This window comes from Lissotriton helveticus, chromosome 7 (assembly GCF_964261635.1).
Source record: "Lissotriton helveticus chromosome 7, aLisHel1.1, whole genome shotgun sequence".
Classification (NCBI taxonomy): domain Eukaryota; kingdom Metazoa; phylum Chordata; class Amphibia; order Caudata; family Salamandridae; genus Lissotriton; species Lissotriton helveticus.
The window spans coordinates 195,375,226-195,393,680 of record NC_136068.1 but is presented as its reverse complement, the minus strand read 5'-3'; the positions used below and the strand labels follow the sequence as shown (position 1 = coordinate 195,393,680).

General features: G+C 44.7%; 1 protein-coding gene and 1 long non-coding RNA gene across 2 annotated transcripts in view; one reads left to right on the top strand and one right to left on the bottom strand.

Annotated features, from left to right (window-relative positions):
- CCN5 (cellular communication network factor 5) overlaps window positions 1-18,455 on the top strand; it is a 125,429-nt gene that overhangs the window by 56,626 nt on the left and 50,348 nt on the right. The gene's annotated exons all lie outside the window — the stretch shown is intronic.
- LOC144766700 (uncharacterized) overlaps window positions 12,809-18,455 on the bottom strand; it is a 282,073-nt gene continuing 276,426 nt past the window's right edge. Inside the window, exon 4 of the long non-coding RNA XR_013597885.1 lies at window positions 12,809-14,083. This is a non-coding gene — a long non-coding RNA (uncharacterized LOC144766700). The remainder of the gene's footprint in view (window positions 14,084-18,455) is intronic.

The window sequence follows — 18,455 nt, the reverse complement described above, 5'->3', positions numbered from 1 at the left end:
GTCCTGCACTGCAACTATTGGAGAATGAATGTTATCCTAGAAATATTGCACTATTTTTAAAAGCAGTAATTAAGTTTAGGAAACAACTCTGAATTTTAAAATACTGTTTTATTTGTATAAATTGTTTTTAAGAAGTGAGTCTCATATAGAGAAACATTTTTATCTGGTAAATGTGAAGTACTGATAAAATGAGGTGTTCTGTACTTTTCTAAAAATGAATTTAAATAGACTGTTCAAAATGTATAATATATACTTGTGTATCATGCTTTTATGTTTTTTTTATCTCAAAATGACAATCGAATAACGCGAATTTGAATTTGAATTTGAACTCCTGCTCTTCATTTGGAGTGTAAAATTAACGAGAATGTCCTCCCACATCAACCTTAAGCCTGGCCGAATATAGCATTCCATACCACAGGCCTGCATTTCTCAAGGCAGCCTTTACCCCATTAAATTTCGCCTCCCATACCATCAGAGTGAAGGATAGTTTAGAACCTTGCCACTGCACTTCACCACGTTCATGGGCGACAGGCAAAATGGAGTCTCGATCCCTGAAGTTCATAACTCTTGCAAGGATGGGTCTCGGAGGCAGACCAGGAAAGGGGCGGGTGCCCAACGAACTGTGGGCGCGTTCTACAACAAACCCCCGAGTGAAGGACTCCCTGCTAAATAGATCAGATAGTAACTGTTCAATGAAGAAATCCATGCGGCCAACCGCGGCAATTTCCGGGACGCCTAGATTGCGCATGTTGTTGCGCCGACTGCGCGCTTCCAGGTCCTCGTTCTTAATCTCCACCTCCTTCAAGATTCATTCCACTCGCTTCTGGGATTGTGCCGCACCATCCTCCATATCTGATATCCTAGTCTCCTCCACGTCCAACCGTCGGTCATGTGCCTGAACCTTAGCACCCATGTCTGCCTGGATTTTATCCAGTGCGTCAAACCTGCCCTCCAGGGCCAGAAATCCTGCTCTGATTTCCTGGAGCATAGCAGCAGACAGTGAATGAAGGTCCTCCGCATCCTTGTCTCCTTGGGCTTCGTCCGCCATATCAGAGGTGTCGTCGGTTGCGTTGTCTGCAACTTTTCCAAAGGGTAATGTCCTTGCTTGGGATCTTTACGGCCCATGCTGCAGGGTAGTGAAGGGGCGCTGCCAGGGGAGGACAGGCGGAGCTGGCGTGCGAGCAGGGGCCCAGGTTGGGCCAACGGACCCCACTGCGCTGCGTAGTCGTATATGGAGAAAGGGCAGTGATCACAGCATGCAGGCCACGCAGTACCGCCCAGAGGCAGATGCGGGGCAGAATCAGTCACTGGTAAGCTGCAGTATGAGCCCGCTAAACGTGATCAAAAAGCTCTTGGGCCCTAAGTGTCACAGCGCGTTCATCCCCCAAACCAACCAGGGCCAGGAGCGAAACAGTGAGGGGGATGGCTCCTGCGGGGTCGGCGACTCCCAGGTCAGTTGCTTTTGCAAAGGCATGTGAACATCGTGCGAGACGTGGGGTGACCTGAAGATCTGCGGCACCGTGGAAATGAGCCACTCGTGTCCTCTGAGAAGAGCCTGTTGTCTGAAGCCACAATGGAGGGTGAATGGCAGCACTTGAATGGTGAACTGTCCCAGGGTAGTTTGCGAAGTGACTATAGCTGAGTGCAGCCCATATCAAAAGGGTGAAACAGAAGCAGCCCCTCTAACCGGTCTCCAATTAGCAAGGCACAAGGCGACACAGCGTTTTTTATCTCCTCAATGCCGACTGCAGCAGCAGATGGGATCCCGGTGCTCCCTCCGCAGGCACCACCCTGCAACCAGCCATGTCAAGCCTATCGGGCCTGAGAAGGAGAGGAGGGAGCAGGCACCACACAGCCGGCCCAGCAGTTGTCACTGCCCCGAACGCGGAGCCGAAAGGGCCACCCCCGCACACCCGCTGCACCTCCCGGGTATCTGGGAGTGTTAGAAGCGGCTGTCTCTAGTTGGCAGAGGTATACACTTCTGACAAATAGGGACACACCTTTTCTAGTCAGAGCAAGGGGATCACACACTTAGATAACCCCTGCTCACCCCCTTGGTAGCTTGGCAAAGCAGACAGGCTTATCTCAGAGGCAGTGCGTTAAGCATTGATGACCACATACAGTAATAAAGTGAATACACTACAAATGGACACAACACGGTAGTATTATAAAAATAAGGATTTTTATATAGGGCTTAGCACAAGACCAAATAACGACAAAAATATACCACAATCTTAATAAATACTCTTGGAAGGAAAAATAATAGTTCAAGCGTAGTTTCTTCTTAGCACAAAGTCTTTAGTATCAAAAGCAACTCTTCTTCTTTAAATCAAAGTTCTTGGCAACAATGTAACCCACACGGGAGTCACACGACGTCGAGGCAAAGTTAATCCAAAAGTTCGGCGTCGACCGCGAGGAGCGCTACGTCGAGCCCTGAGTCGCACAGACCCCAACAACACAGTACCTTGGAAAAGTGAAGCACTCGAGGATCAGCGGCGTCGAGATGTCCGGCGTCGCGTCTTCGGCGTCGATCGGGCCTCGGAGTCGGGGCGATCTGCAGCGGCGTCGACCGAAGTCAGGCAGGAGCAGCGCTCACGAGGTGAAGCAGGATACGGCGTCGTCGATGTTGCAAGAGTGAGCAGCGCTCACGGCGTCGAGAGGGCTCGAAGTCGATGCGATCAGCAGCGGTCCAGACACGAGGTCACTTGGAGCTGGAGCTGAACTCACTACTCACTGGCGTTGTTGCTGGCGTCGATCGGGCCCGGCGGCCGGCGTCGAAGGTGCGGGACACTGGAGCCGTTACTCACGATGTCGAGCTGGATTCGGCGGCGTCCGTCGGCGTCGAGATTGCTGGATTCTTCAGAGGTGCTGGATTTCAGGTTCCAGCAACAAGCACTTTTAGCAAATAGATGAAGTCCTTTAGCCCTGTGACTTCAACAGGAGACTGGCACTTCTTCCAGCCCTTGGAGATTTTCTTGAGCAAAGTTTGAGAGTACACACTCAGTTCCTCTCTCCTGGTTCCTTGGCAAAAATAAAGAAGCAACTGCAGGATTCCCCCAACAAACAGCACTCTGGCAGAAGGGGTAGGCAGTCCTTGGATCAGCAGGCTTCTTGTCCTTGGTTCAGGTTTCCTTGTCAGAAGTGATCTAAATTCTTGGTTCAGGGGTCCTTCTCTTATACCCCTTTTTGGCTTTGATCCCTTTGTCCGTTCAGGGGAATTTCCCCCCATCTTGGGTTTGTTGTGGGTGTTGCCAGGCCGAAGCACCTGGCCTATTCACTGTGCAGGGCAGAGTCTTCAGCCGCCCAGCAGGAGCGGAGCCAGCATTGTCACTGGCAGGGGCAGGGCCATCAGTTGCCCGGCAGGAGGTGGGCCAGGAAAGTCCCAGGCAGGCACAGAGTCATCAGCCGCCCGGCAGGGGGGCGGAGCCAGCATTGTATCAGGCAGGGCAGGCTATCAGGAGCTACTCTTCCCCTACTCTCAATGCAAATGCCCCACTCATCCCACACTGACTCATTCAGACCTCTGGAGCCACCCAGCTCCTGTCACACGCACACCAGAACCAGCAGAGACCGGTAGACAGTTAGACAAGAAAATAGCTACTTTCTAAAAGTGCTATTTTCAAACACAGAGTCCAAAAACCATCCACACAAACGGATGCGTTATTAAACCCTGAGTTCAGGGATACCAAACTCGACATTGCACCATGCTCCCCGAGCCCGCTAGGATTATAGCATTAATAATCCTGGCAGCCCATTCTAACTGATGGAGAGCAGGTAACCCTACAATAGTGAAAAACGAATATGGCTGTAATTCACTATTAGGACATGCCAACCTTGTCAGGCTTGTCCTACCTTATGCTTACAATGCACCCTGCCCTTGGGCCTACCATAGGGGTGACTAACATGAAGTTAAGGGAAGGTTTAGGGACTGGCAAGTAGGTGTACTTGCGCAGTCTGCGTGACAGTACCAGACTGCACGTGGTCTAGCAATGGTAGACCTTCAGACATACTTTTACTAGGCCGCTCTTGTGGGTGGCACAACACGTGCTGCAGGCCCACTAGCAGCATTTGTATTTACAAGCCCTGGCACTCCTGATGCACTCTACTAGGGACTGACAGTAAACCAAATAAATTGATTAGCGGGATAAATGCACTGCTATTTCTAATTGTTATTAATTCTTTGTTTGTCAAGTTTGTCGGTGCACCAGAAGGTAACGTCGAGGGTCCAACGACGTTCAATGTACAACTCAAGAAGTGGGTCTAGAGGTGCTCTAGAACCATCCCTTCGCAGGCACTCATATAGTTGTCTCCGTTTGTAAGAAGACTTCCACTCTGAAGTTCAATTCATCCATTAAATGTTTAATTTCAATGACATTCAATATACTGAACTTCAGAGTGGAAGTCTTCTTACAAACGGAGACAACTATATGAGTGCCTGCGAAGGGATGGTTCTAGAGCACCTCTAGACCCACTTCTTGAGTAGTAAACCAAATAAGCCAAACATGGAATTCAATCAATACAGCAATTTCACATAGGGAGCACTTGCACTGTGGCACCGATCAGCAGTGGCACAGTGCCCAAAGCATTTACCAGCAAAAACATCGTAAACAGAGGAGGCAAACAGAAAAAATGGAGGAGAGACTCATGCCAATGATGCCAGGTCTAACAGGGAGATTGGAAGGCCCTGTCCCCGATGTCGTCTCCCGGCAAAGCCGTAAGTGGCGGGTCGTGCCCTAGTCATGACGCGCCCATAGACCGGACAAATGCTCACCATAGGGGGGACAGGGGGAGCCAGCCTCGCAACCACGGGGAAAGCGGTACCTACCTTTGGAGCCGACCGGTGGCCCAACTCACCTCGCAGCTCAGTCTCCGCAGTTCTCACACGGTCCGCAGACCACCGGCTGCAGCTCCGGCTCTCGGCGTGGTCCTGCACAGCAGTTGGGAACGCCGGTTTAAAACATCGTGGCGGCCTCAGGGAGATGTGGCTGGATCCGCCTCGCATCACAAGATCAGCGGTGGGCTTTCCGCTACATTAACTGCGGTTCTTCATGTAGATAAGGAGTGAATGGCGAGTCCGGCCGACGGAGCTTCAAGCACAAGCGGCCATCTTGGACGCTTGCATGGCCACGCCCCAACATCCATGTAGTTGGGCAAGGGGCAGAAGGGCATATGGACCAGTAGTTTGTTCCTGTCACATGACAACTCTTTGATGTCCACACATGTGGGGAGCGTGTGGATAACGCTCCACTCCCAGATGCACAGCATATTCTGGAAGCCGTATCCAACCATCCATCACCATTTAACTGTTGTCCATTATTAATCCGATTCCATCTATGTATTCCATACATTCTTCTTCCCCTTTTGGCTCATCCACATATATGTCATAATGTATTTAGGAAACTTCTCGTATTATCGTGTGCCCATCCAGGTCTCTTCAGAAATATGATCCAAATACAACAAAGGTTCAGAGAAGCGTTTCTTTATACAAAAAACCCAATGCATTTCGGGCCTGATCTTCAGCCCTTCATCAGAGGTAACTGAAAGTCAATAATTACAGAAATACAAAATTAGTGTTTTGGACCTATTATCAGATATAGTCACATGTAAATCTACATCTAATCTTGCGCATGTACCTTATGATGCTCTAACAATTCCCAATAAATTAATGTGGTACTCGAGCTCTGCCGTTTCAAGTTCCTCATTTTCATAAACATTAAACACCCTTGTGCTATCCCATCAACCCTAAATCAACAAGCCTACTATCAGTCACTAAATGTTACCTAATTTTGAGCAGAAGCTTATATCCGTTACTTGCACATTTGCAAGGCATTAGTAACGTTTGAATGTAAGCGCCATCCCTGTTTCCTTGAACCACTGGATTGCCGCCATCAGTCATTTCTCCTTACGTGTGCATATCTCCTATGTTTACCTCCATACTTGAACTCTTTAATGTCAGCATGTGCAAAGAAATCCACAGGTGTACAATGTATTGTAAACATAAGCTTAAGTTTTTGTCACACATTTTGGCAACAGTGTTGTGTAGTTTCCACCAATCAGCAGTAACTGTGCGTTTGTGGATGAAATAAACTTAGGAGGGTGCCAGACTGATTCCATGCACCCCCGTAGGATATGTTGTCCCTTGGACTAGCTGGCTCGCAGTACCACTGTTAGCTCCCCATACCTAAACAGGGAGCAAACAGTTCTGGTAACCACTGAACACGGCAACTCTGTTCCCTTAGGAACCGTGTTGACAGATTTCATACTTTCGCTCAGTAATTCTTGCTCTCTTTTGGTCAGAGAAATATATAAAGAATACACAGAGGGGTATTTTCAATATTTATTAAACCAGAGGGATTCTTGTATAAAATATAATGGGCTGCGATGATTAATAGACAGAAGCAGATAAAAGTTACAGTGAGTGTCAACACAGAAAATAAAACAAAGAGCTCCACCATTTGGTGAGACAGATTGTATATGCATACATATAAGAGATTGTAACAACTGAGCGTGTCCCTATGATGCTAACCCTAACCTATAAATCTATGGTGTGAATATATGGGGCCTTATTTAAGAAGGCCTTGCGCCGCCGGTGCGTCACTTTTAAGATGGGAAAAAATGACGCATCAGTGGCGCAAGGCCTTCATAAATAAGGCCCATGGTTTGCATAGAAAACCCCTCTCTGGATGATCTATCCCATTTGCCTGGTGGGTAAGAGTGTACCACACCGTCTTGGTCAGGTACTGCAAACCCCCACAGAGATGTCAGTCAGCTGCTAGGCGAAAGCTTCAGCATGGAGGGACCCCTTGAGATCAGCAGAAGTGTCCCCTCTGTTTATGTTAGGAAACAAAAGGCTATACATAGAAAATGGCATCCTTGCCTCATAATCGGGTAGTCATTGTTTGTGTTCTACAGATAGCTGTGTCACCATATGGATGTAATAATAAAACACATCTGTATTACGCACGTGAGAGGCCTTGCACCAAATGCCAATGCAATGTGATAGAGTTTTGAAGTGTTCTGTGTCTGGAAGGTTGGTGTTTCTGCGAAACCAATCCAAGCGTCACAAACCCAAGATGTGTGTCAAATGTTAATGTAGCAAAGAGAAGGCAACTTTAGGAAGAAGGATTTGTGTACATACATGAATCATATTAATTCCTACCAGAACAGAGCAGTAGATTTCTAGGATTTAAAAACAATATTCAGCCAACACTTTCACTGCACACAGCCTTTTGTATTTCACAATTAGGGGGTTGGCACAGGCCCACACCTTGCTGGTAGCTAACCCACCACAGCCATCGCTCTTCGGTCAGCTTGCTGCCCCTGCTCCCCTGCTGCTTGACATCTGTTCTCCTACTTTGTGCCCATGCCCCCACCTCCTGCCCTCTGTGGTCAGCTTGCTGCCTCTGCCCCTTATCCCCTTCGTTGTACCTGCCTCTGCCCTCTCTCTTCTGCCCTCCATGGTTCATTGAACAGCCTATGTCACTCCTGCCTGCCCTGCAGAGCCTGCCCTGTGTGGTTCCCTCCCCTTTGTCCTTCATTTTCTGAGTCAGGGCCCCCCCCCGCCTCCTTTCTCTGTTGTGTTGCCACTGCTGCTCTCTCCCATCCTCCCTTGTCTGCTGTGCGCCTAGCAGCTGACTGACATCTCTGTGAGGGGTGTCCAGTACGTGACCAAGACGGTGTCGTACACTCTTACCCACCAGGCAAATGGGTTAGATCACTCCATGTTCACTCTTGCATGGTGCATTGTCCTGCCTTTGCCCCTCCTACTCACCCTGCATGATCAGCTTGATGCCACGACCCCTAACCACTGACTTCCAGTGTCCAGGCCCGGACTGGCCTTTGTGGGCCCTGGGCAATCCTCCGGTGCGCCGCAAGGGTGGGGGCCGATTTTGGGCCCCTAGGGGCCGTTTTTGTTACAGGGCCGTTTTGGCAGCATAGCTGCAAAATCGGCCCTGTAACAAAATCGGGCGAAAACCGGCCCCAGCAAAGAGCTCGGTCTCACCCCCAACTTACCCCGGGGGGGGGGGTCTGGGGGGGGTAGACCGGGCGAGCACTTTGCCAAGGTCGGTTTTGGTTCCCAGTCCGGCCCTGCCATTGTCCAAGACTGTGCCACCATCCTTCCCCCCACCCTTCCCTTCACGATCAGCTGCCCTCTAATAGAAGATGTTTACTTAAAATATATTTACTCTATCTGCTGTGCATGCTCAGATTCACCACATCTTCATCAGCGATGTCATCTGGCTGTGTCGAGCAAAACAGTTCCAGATGAATCTTACACGAAGGAAGTGTGCAGCATGCAGGGACTTCTGGACCAGACCCTGATCACGCACAGTGCTTTCTCCACCTTGTCTGAAAGAGCTCCATCTAGAGGTGGCTCGAAGGCAATGCACAAAGTAAACTCTAACGAGTATATTTCTTTCATTCTGGTTTATAGCCCTGTTGGTGGTTTACGGTCTATTTGAGCAACCAATCAAGATTGTGAATTTCTGATTGGCTATCTCTCTAATGGTCAACACCCTTTTCTACGCAATGACTTTTAATTAGTTCCATAGAATTCATTTTAAGAAGAACGTGAGCATGTGACACGACTGCTGTATTAAACTTGATGACGCTGAGTGTTCTATGCAGTGAGCAATGTTATATTTTTCTGGTGTTTTGCATTTATTATACTATGCTCAGTTGTGTTGCACCTTTTGTCTCATTGGTAGTAAATGCATCAGACTTTGGGCAGCTTGATGAAGATGCGTTATTAACGCATAGTGGGGCAGATTTATATAAGGCTTATTTACAAGCCGTGGGTGTTGCACTTTTAATTTGGGAAAAAGTAACGCACTGGCGGCGCAAAGGGCTTGCAAATAAGCCCCTATGGGCCTCATTTACAAAAAAACGATGCAGCGCAGCACCACAAGCCATTTTTCTGTGCCGAGTTGCGTCATTGTAAGAGCACAGGGATGCGTCATATTAACAACAATATAACACACCCGTACACTTTCACCTGAACTGGTGCACAATTGGCCCCCATGTCGAATGCAGGCTCCCTTGCGTCATGTTACAAGGGTGCCTGTGCTACGGGGATGATTGTTTTTGTGCAGGAAGGGACACCTTCTTGCACAGAAACATTGATGGCATTTTTCGCTTTCTTTGCGTGCTGCAGAATGCAGACGCAAACAATGCTTCAAATCTTTGTAAACCTTCCCCACAGTTACTAGATAACCACAGTCTGAGAACAGCTGACTGATAGCATTTAGCAGGTATGTTCTGCGACCCAGGAAGGAGCAATACCAACTTGATTATTCAAACCGAAGTGAAATAGCAAGAGGAAGGTAAAACTCTTACCTCCAGAAGTTACATGATATGCAAAAGAGTGTGGTACGTTGCTGGTTAATGAACTGCCACAGACAACTGTAGCTCTAATTCAGAATACAACGTCAGAATGCAGCGAAAGAACTGACCCCTGATGAACATACACACAGCAGCAAAGGATGAAAAAATCTTGCAATATAGTCAAGGCAACAAGGCAAGAACAAATTCTCCATAGCAACAAATCGAAGGAATGAAAAACAGACTCAGTGTATGAACAGTTATCCTATTCATGCAGCAAATTATGCGGTGAGGTTTACAGAGGAAATTGGTAAACAGGCCTTAACTGAGAGCCTGGAATCAGCGCCAGCAGTAATCCCAAACAGCCGAGGTCGTAGTGTTAATTAGGGAAACAACTTGAGTGAGGGCAGGATGGCATATAATGCACAAAGTTGGAGAAGTCAAGATTTGCAGATAATTGGAGAGTAGGAAATGTGAAAGTTAATTTATGCAGTAGTCCTATCCATCAGCCGCGGCCGGTAGTGGGAGTACCGGCCGGGCGTTGATGTGGGGAGAGGGAGGGGCAGGGTGGGGGGTAGTAATGTATGGATTCCGGACTTTAAAAGGTAAGTAAACATAAAAATAAATAAAACGAATTTCGTCGCACACACTGCATCGCATTTGGTGATGCAGTGTGTGTAAAGAAATTCGTTTTATTTATTTTTATGTTTACTTACCTTTTAAAGTCCGTAATCCATACATTACTACCCCCCACCCTGCCCCTCCCCGTCCCCACGTCACCGCCCGACCGGTACTCCCACCAGCGGCCGCGGCTGCTATCCATGAAGAATTGTGTATACAGTTGCAAGCAGCCTCCGAGTACGCAACATGAACCCAAATGGAGCAGACATTCTATGCAGAAAACGCTATCCCATTTCCAGGAGGGGTCTTTATTTTATGGATTCCCTGGTGCAATTCGTACACCTGGCAGGTACCAACTCCGCAGCATTTGATTTTTACCAAGGGCCGGATTTACCACGATTCGATGCAAAGCAATGCAGCAAGTCAACTTGCTGCATGTTCGTCAAATAGATTGAGCAGAAATATGCTGTATTTACTATTATATGGCGCATTCCTGCTTTCTCACTGCTCTGGCGCACTATGTGCTGACTAGGAATGTCTGACGGTACAACGCATACATTTACAATGCATGCCTTTACAACACAGTTTTTACATCGCAACATCCTTTACAATGCATTCTTTTAAAGTGCATGCCATTACATCGCATTTTCAGAAACTACCTTTACAACACATTCCATTTCATCGCATTATACGTTTACAACGCATACCATTACAATGCATACCATCATATCGCATTTAAGGTAAGTGTTGGATAGTGTAGGGGTAAAAATTACTATTCTAACTCCAGTGAGTGCAACAGGAGGGTAAGTGCTGGATAGTGTAGGGGTAAAAATTACTATTCTAACTCCAGTGAGTGCAACAGTAGGGTAAGTGTACTATGCGTTGTAATGATATGCATTGTAATGACTTGCGTTGTAATGCCTGCGTTGTAGTGACATGCGTTGTAATGACATGCGTTGTAGTGACATGCAATGTAATGGCTGCGTTGTAATGACATGCTATGTAAAGGTAGTGCAATGTAAGGACTGCGTTGTAAAGGTTGTTTCCTGCTGACTAGAGCCAAAGCAGGGGCCCTTATGCCATGGTGCTTGGGGGCCTCTTTTGGAGGCAGGATTGTTTTTGTACAGGAAGCGACACCCTTCGCCAGAAAAACAATCCTTTGAGGTATTTAACACTTTCTAAGTGTGCTGCAGAATGCAGAACACTTAGAAAAATGAAAAACGGGGAGAAACAAAAATGTTTCTTCTCGTTGCACTCCTATTGTATTCGTACAATTTTGATGCATTCCCATGGTAACTTGTCTAGGTAAATTTGGGAATGCGCCCACTCTCCACTCATGTAACTTGCAGGTGTTTTATCAGGGGCCAGTAAAGACAGGGAGGCACTGATGATTGAGGTCCAAAAAGGAAATCCTGAAAGTACAAATGTCTGCCTGAAGCATGTATTAGGATACAGTTTATAAGAGCAAGGGACTCCTTTCATCTGAAATAACCTGGTGTGAAGGTTTAGCACAGAGTTCATAAATAACTATGACCATAACCACAACATAAATCTCAGTTCAAACATCTGAGTTAAGACTTGTTTTTGTACTTTCACAGTTTGGGCGTTCTTCTCTGTCAGACAGGCAAATTAGTCACATTTAGCCAAATTTGACTATGCCGGATGAATCCTTCTCACAATGCCCCAAAATCTATTCCAAAACCATTGAAATGTATTAATTTTATGGTGTGTGCTACACTCCAGTGCTCAGTTCTACACTTTGAACCTGATAGCTAGTTGCACAGTACTTTCTTGGAGCAAATTCTGTGTCTGTAAATACTAGTACTATGCAGTAACACCCTGCCTGTACCATATAATTACCGTTTAAGATGAGATGGGGAATTACTGTGCCAACCTGCAATTACTGGGCACTTCTGCGCACATGCTTCTTCTCGTTGCACTCCTATTGGAAAGTTGTACAATTTTGTTACATTCCCAGGTTTACTTGTCTAGGTAAATCTGGGGATGCGCCCATTGTCCACTCATGTAACGCCTTCCTGCCTCAGAGCAACGCAAGGCAGTGACATGCGCTTGCTTGCTTTACTCCAGATTTACCAAGCTACACAGGGCCATGCACGGTGGCCTTGCGTGGCTTGGTAAATCTGACTTAAGGATGTCGTTGCTCTTGCATCACGCTTTTGCATCACCCTGCTTGATGTCATTGCAACACAATCCTTTGATATTTCTGTTCCCTGTTGCACAATTTGCAACTCATTCTTCTTTATGTACCTCAGAATAGGGAATCACAAGTCACAAGCTCACGTTATTTCAACATTGCAAAGTTGGCAAGCAGAAAATGTTTGCTTCACTGAGCAATATGCACCAGGCATGCCCTGGCAAAAAACATCTGGCAAAAACCGGTGGGAGGCAACATTTGCACCAGGATTGTAATACAGAATCAGATGCAAACTGTAGTGTATTCCTGACTTAATATTTGCACACCAACCAAGATCAGGCCTGTGGAGGGAATAACAAGCCAGAAGTATTACAGCATGGGAAACTTGCAGTTGATTATGTGTAGCTAGAATAGCTAAATAGATCAGGACCACTGTGTAGGAAAAGGGTCTGACCTTAGAGTTGGGAGTGCCCAATACAACAATCTTTGTTGGTAATACAGAGAAATGTTTTAATACCTCTGGGTACAAATGTAGTTGTCAAACAGATTGTGTCACTGGCTATATGGACCTTTAGATATCAGCTGAATGTGTATTCTGGGAATTAACATCAATCAACAATTTCAAATTACAGTGAAACCCATTTGTTAGCACAAGAACGACAGAGAGGATGATGTACACACCATAAAGGTTTATTAGCAAATTATTCAAAGTTACAGGCTATATTCATTCAGTAAATCATTTAACATTCAATATAATCAATTCAACAGAGTAATATGAGTCATATGGAAATATAAATCATCTAGGGCCATATGTATCATAGTTCCGTTTTGCGAATTCTAAATAGCGATTTTTAAGGAATTGCTATTTAGAATTTGCAAAACGGTATGTATGTACAAAATCTCTTTTTTATAGCGATTCCTTACCATTCCTAATTTGCTATTAGCAAATTGCTAATCGCAAATTACCCATTCATTTCTATGGGCCAGGAGGCCCATAGGAATGAAGGGGGAATTTGCGATTAGCAATTTGCTAATCGCAAATTAGGAATTTTTTCTAGGGTGCAGGAGTGTCTCAAGAACACCCTGCTGCACCCCTGAAAATGACATGTGGGGGCATATGGCGCACATACATGCCTTAAGGGCATGTATGAGCGTCATATGGCACCTTTGTTTTTTTTTTAAAAAGCTTTTTTAAAAGAATTCGCAACTTACCACCAACTAGAAGTTGGTGGTAATTTGCGAATCCTTATGGGCATTTTTTGCATATTTTTTCTTTGATACATTGCATTTAAGGAATCGCAAAATTTGCGATTCCTTAAGTGCAATCGCAAAATAAGGAATAGCAAATTTTGCGATTCCTTATTTTGTGGCAAAAATGTTTGATACATACCATTTATCAAATTAGCATTCGCAATGGCCGAAATTTGCAGAATTTCGGCCTATGCGAATGCTAATTAGCTTGATACATATGGCCCCTAAAGAGTACAAATTTCAAAGCTGACAAAGTATTAGTTCCATCAAGAAATTTCCCCAATCTAAATACATTATCTAAGTACAAAATGGGAAATCCTAAGTAGAAGCTGTCAGCCTTTTTGGGGAACCAAATAAAGTTTCAGGGCAAAAGAAGCATAGGAGTTCAACCCTATTGCTCAAAAACTAGGAATATGGGAAATTAGTAGAGTTTGGAAAAGGCCTTCCCTCAGCAAAGTCAGAACAGGATATCCTAAGCTACTCTAAAACACACAGTTAAATACACTGCATTCTCCTCAGAACATCTTCCCATAAACTTTTCCGAGCTGTGACCACTCAGGTTGTGCCATCTTCTTGCAATAAGTAAAACTCCCCTTTTTACCATCATCAAACAAAAGCGCACACAGGTGCACGACCTTGGATTTATCATCAGTCTAGACCGAATGCATAATCGATTCGGATTGCATGGTGCAGGAGATAAAAATAAGGTCCTCTTCTAAGCTTGCTTTCTTGCTCCTGCAATGGGAAAGAAAACGTGAAAGCACATTTTGAAATAAGCATTATTTTTAACAGATAAGAACTTTTGAGCAGTCGAGGCCTTCTCGCAGTTAGGCCAACATTAAGAATGCACTTTTGACTAAACATGAATATAGTATAAACTACGCATATAGCAGCACTTTAACACATGGATTAATATAAGATTAGTAAAGATTATAAAACATTACAATTTTGCTGCTCCAGTCCCTCCTCTGATGGCTGGAATAGCCATCATACAAGACATTTGAATATCCGATGACTACATTAGAACCTTTGTTACCTATTGCAATTTATGCTTAGTGTTCTCCAGTCTCCTCAAAGCATCATAAATTTGTTTTCATCAATATAAATCCCTTCACTATGGCAAATAGGCAAATCACACAGACATCTATTAATAAAAATGGGAATCAATACGGAACCCAGAAATCCATTGACAATATTGCTAAGCAAATTACCCACATCAGAAAATCGCTTTCCCATGCACCTCTCTCTGCCAACATGCTTCAATTTGGTTGATACTCTTCTAAGTCTCAGTCGTAGTTAACAGACTAGTTAAATTGTGTCTATGGACACTAGCAGTGCCAAGCGTAACTTTGGATCTGAAGAAATGCCAGTCAGTATTTATGCTCTTTGCCTTAGAATGAGGATTCAAATGTTAATATATAGGCACTTCAGACAGAACCAAACCATAAATTGAAAAAGGGCATTCAAGATGACCTTGATGATACAGCAAATTAAATATTATATTACATGAAATGTCATAGGTAAGGAGCATATGGTGGTAGGTCATTCCTTCCTGACACAGATAGGTAAATGGGTACAAACATAACAGTCCTTAGCCTGCATTAAACTAGTATACTCATGTAACAGGTTGAAAAAGGCGCTACAGGTATATTTCCCTTTTAAGGACCCCTACGCAGAACATTCAGATCAAAACTATGCTGCTCTATGAGGTGTGAGGCAGGGGGAATGGGTAAGGGGTTAGACTTGATAAGACTATTTTCTCATCCACACTAGAGGTAAGGTATACAGTCACTTAAGGCATGTAGACGCACACACTTTGGCGAGATTAGATTTTAGTGTGCCATTCATATGTTAGACAATCCCAAATGCTTTTAGCTGAGACCTACAATGCAGTCTCTGTTCCACCTGTAAGGCTACACACAGCATTTTCAGGCCCTCATTATTGTAATGAGTTTCACGGCCTGACTCAAGAGAAACCAGGAATCCAGAATGAGGAATCAGCTCATGCAGTAACAGTTTGGCTACAGAAAGTCCAATTTCTGCATTATTGTTATGTTTTAGATGCATATCACAACTAAAACATAATACAGCCCATTGGACAAAGGCATCTTTATAAAATCTAACTGGATGACCTCCTCATCTCCCTATATGACTTAATGTCACTTCTGTCCTCCTTCCTATATTCAACTGTTGACAAGTCATGCCCTGATGGCAAAGGTTCTAATCATTTACCTTAAAGCGTAGTTTAAGCCAGTTCTGACTTAAAAAGTGCATCATGGCATCCCTTATTAAATGTGCTGGACCATAAAAATGTCGTACCATAGGTGACAACAAATTGCTTGGTAGAACAGGCCTTCAATCTCCAGAAACCCGAATCTCATCCTCATTCTTCACACACCCAGCACTGACCTGCCACTGTTGCTCGTTCTCTGGCGCCTCTACCTGCAATTTTGTAACCTCCTCCTACGTATCAGCAACGGTTAACATGTTCATGGTATTCACACTTTCAGATTCATCTGAGTATTTCACATTGAAGGCACAGGAGCCAACGGTACAATATCAGGTAATTTAGTCAGCATACCAATTTCTGGCAGAAACATAATAATTTCCAGTCCTATGCTCTGTGCACTTCACACCACCTATTTTGAGAGGCATTTGTGGTGCACGAAGCACGCATTACATACTTCCCATTTCTAGATCCTGATCCAGAATATGCCATAAACCCTCTTAGTGATCACAACTACTTGAAGTTGTGGACCACACCAAAACCATACTGACTATCGGTGTAAATGATAACTCTCAATTAGTCTGAATCACAGCAGGCTCTAATAAGAGCAACCAGTTCGCCACCTGGGCAGAGGTACCTCACACGACCAGGAAGCTTACACTACACACTCTAAGGTACAAACAGGATAAGCAGCTTTCAAATTTCTCAAACCATCCCTTAAACAAGAGTATGCATAATGTGGCTCAGCAAGAGGGTCATCTCTGATCTCAGGCCTTGGTTTGGTGCACAACTCAGTTACATCAAAGTCCGTCATGGTCAACTTCTCCACCCATTCAATTCAGATCCAGGCAATGGTAACAATGTGTATCAGGTTTAAGGCACGAACACCGTTTCAAATAAACATTTTCCGCTTCCAGTATGATTTGTTCATATCTTGTGAGGTGACTATTAGTCATATTCTGTGTCTTTGTACGTGTTAAAAGGACCTCCACAGAGTGAAGTACAATTACAGTGAGAGGGTATCCTATAACAATAACTTCACTTTGCTGAATGCAGACACCAACTGCTGCCACCACCTTTAGGCAACCTGGCATCCCTGCGGTACTGGGTCAAGAGTGGAAGAGAAATAAGTTACTCTTTGAATCACCATGTATTTATGTACGCACTGAGAAAGCGCACCCTTCTATCTTACTGAAATACGGATTGACCTCTTTACTGTAATATGGCATACCTATAACCCGGGGCATAACAGAAACTTTCTCACAGCTCGAGGAATGTGTTCATGCTTTTGTTGTCCCAAGGTTGTGGATAAGACACATCTTTGTATTTAAACCTCTGTAAATGCTTTACCACTAGGAAGACATTTTTGGGTAGCCCACAAATCCGAAAAGCATCCTGAATTCTTTTTGCAAAGTTGGAGGGTTCATTTTCAGAATGGCCGATATTCTTTCTTGCCACACCGTTCTTACTCCTTTCTCAATTTGATTTCCTGAATACTGGGTGTATTGCATCTTGTTTGGGGATGGTTTTTTGTCCATTCTTGGCCAAATGATTCAGCAATGCAATAGCATCTTGCTTACATGCTTCTCATGACATCAACACAACTTACTGGCCATCAATGTGTTGAACCAAGACTGAATTGCATATAACTTCAGGGCTTCCAGATTCTTTTTCAAGATCTGGTTGAAGATTGAGGTGCTTTCCATATACCCTTCAGGAACTCAGCACCATGCCAGAATTCAATTTTGGAGCTGGAACTCTTCTTGCAATCGGATGGAAAAGAATCCTCGACACAAATCAATCACTGTGAACCACTCAGTTTTACAGTGTATCTAAAACAATATTACAACAGGATTCAGTACCATGGGTCAAGATGGGGAAACACATTTCTATTTTTCTTAGATCTTGAACTTTTCTATGCTTGCTGTTAGGTTTTTGCACACCCAAGATCGGAGGATTACATGGGCTCCCCAAACTCTCTTTCAAAATCCCTTGCTCTAGCATGGTCTCAAAACCTGGGTTAATTTCAGTCACCGTCTCCGCTGAGAGAATTGTACTGGGGAAATCGGTATACCCTGAATTAAGTTTGACTGTTATTCACACTGCCTCTTTACCTCTTATTAGCTAATATAATTACCACAGAAGTCCCAGATTTAGGGTTTAACAGAATCTTTCAGATCAAGGGGTACATCATCGGAAACAAACCAACTGTTGTTCCCTGTCAGGTCAGTTTAAAGTCTACATCTACACCACGTGTCAGAAGCTCAACACCCTCTGGTGCACAGTAGATTACACAATTTAGTTTGCAGAGTAAATCACTTTTGGACTTGAATCACACTCTACAAAAGCATGGCCCTACTCAAAGGGACCTATCTTTACAGGAATTTTAGCAGACACAGGATTTGCAATCTGTTTATTGGAAACACCTACAACTTGTACATGTTTTCCTGAGAGAGGTAGGTTTGGAACTTCCACTGTCCATAGAACAGATACTGGTAGTGTCAATGAAAAATGACACTTGGTTGCCATTCAACTCACCGTCTACAAATGGACCACTTCGGTATACCTCCAAGACTGTGCCAAGCACACAATCTTCCTCCTCTCTCAGGCACTGATTATTAATTAGACCTGAAGCTGCCATGATTTTTAAAGGAATTAGGATTAGCTCTAGGTGCTGGGTTAGCACTAAACCTAATTTTGTCTATGCTTTGAGCACCATTAGGACTTGGGGCAGATGCATCGTCAAGGCTTGCGACATGCTAGGGTCGTGTGATCTCTTCATTTACATGTTTTCCACTGGCATTAAATTCACTTTTTGCATTTGACCATCATCTAAAATTTTGGTGGGTTTAAGCAAACACTCCCTTTTCCAATGGCCGA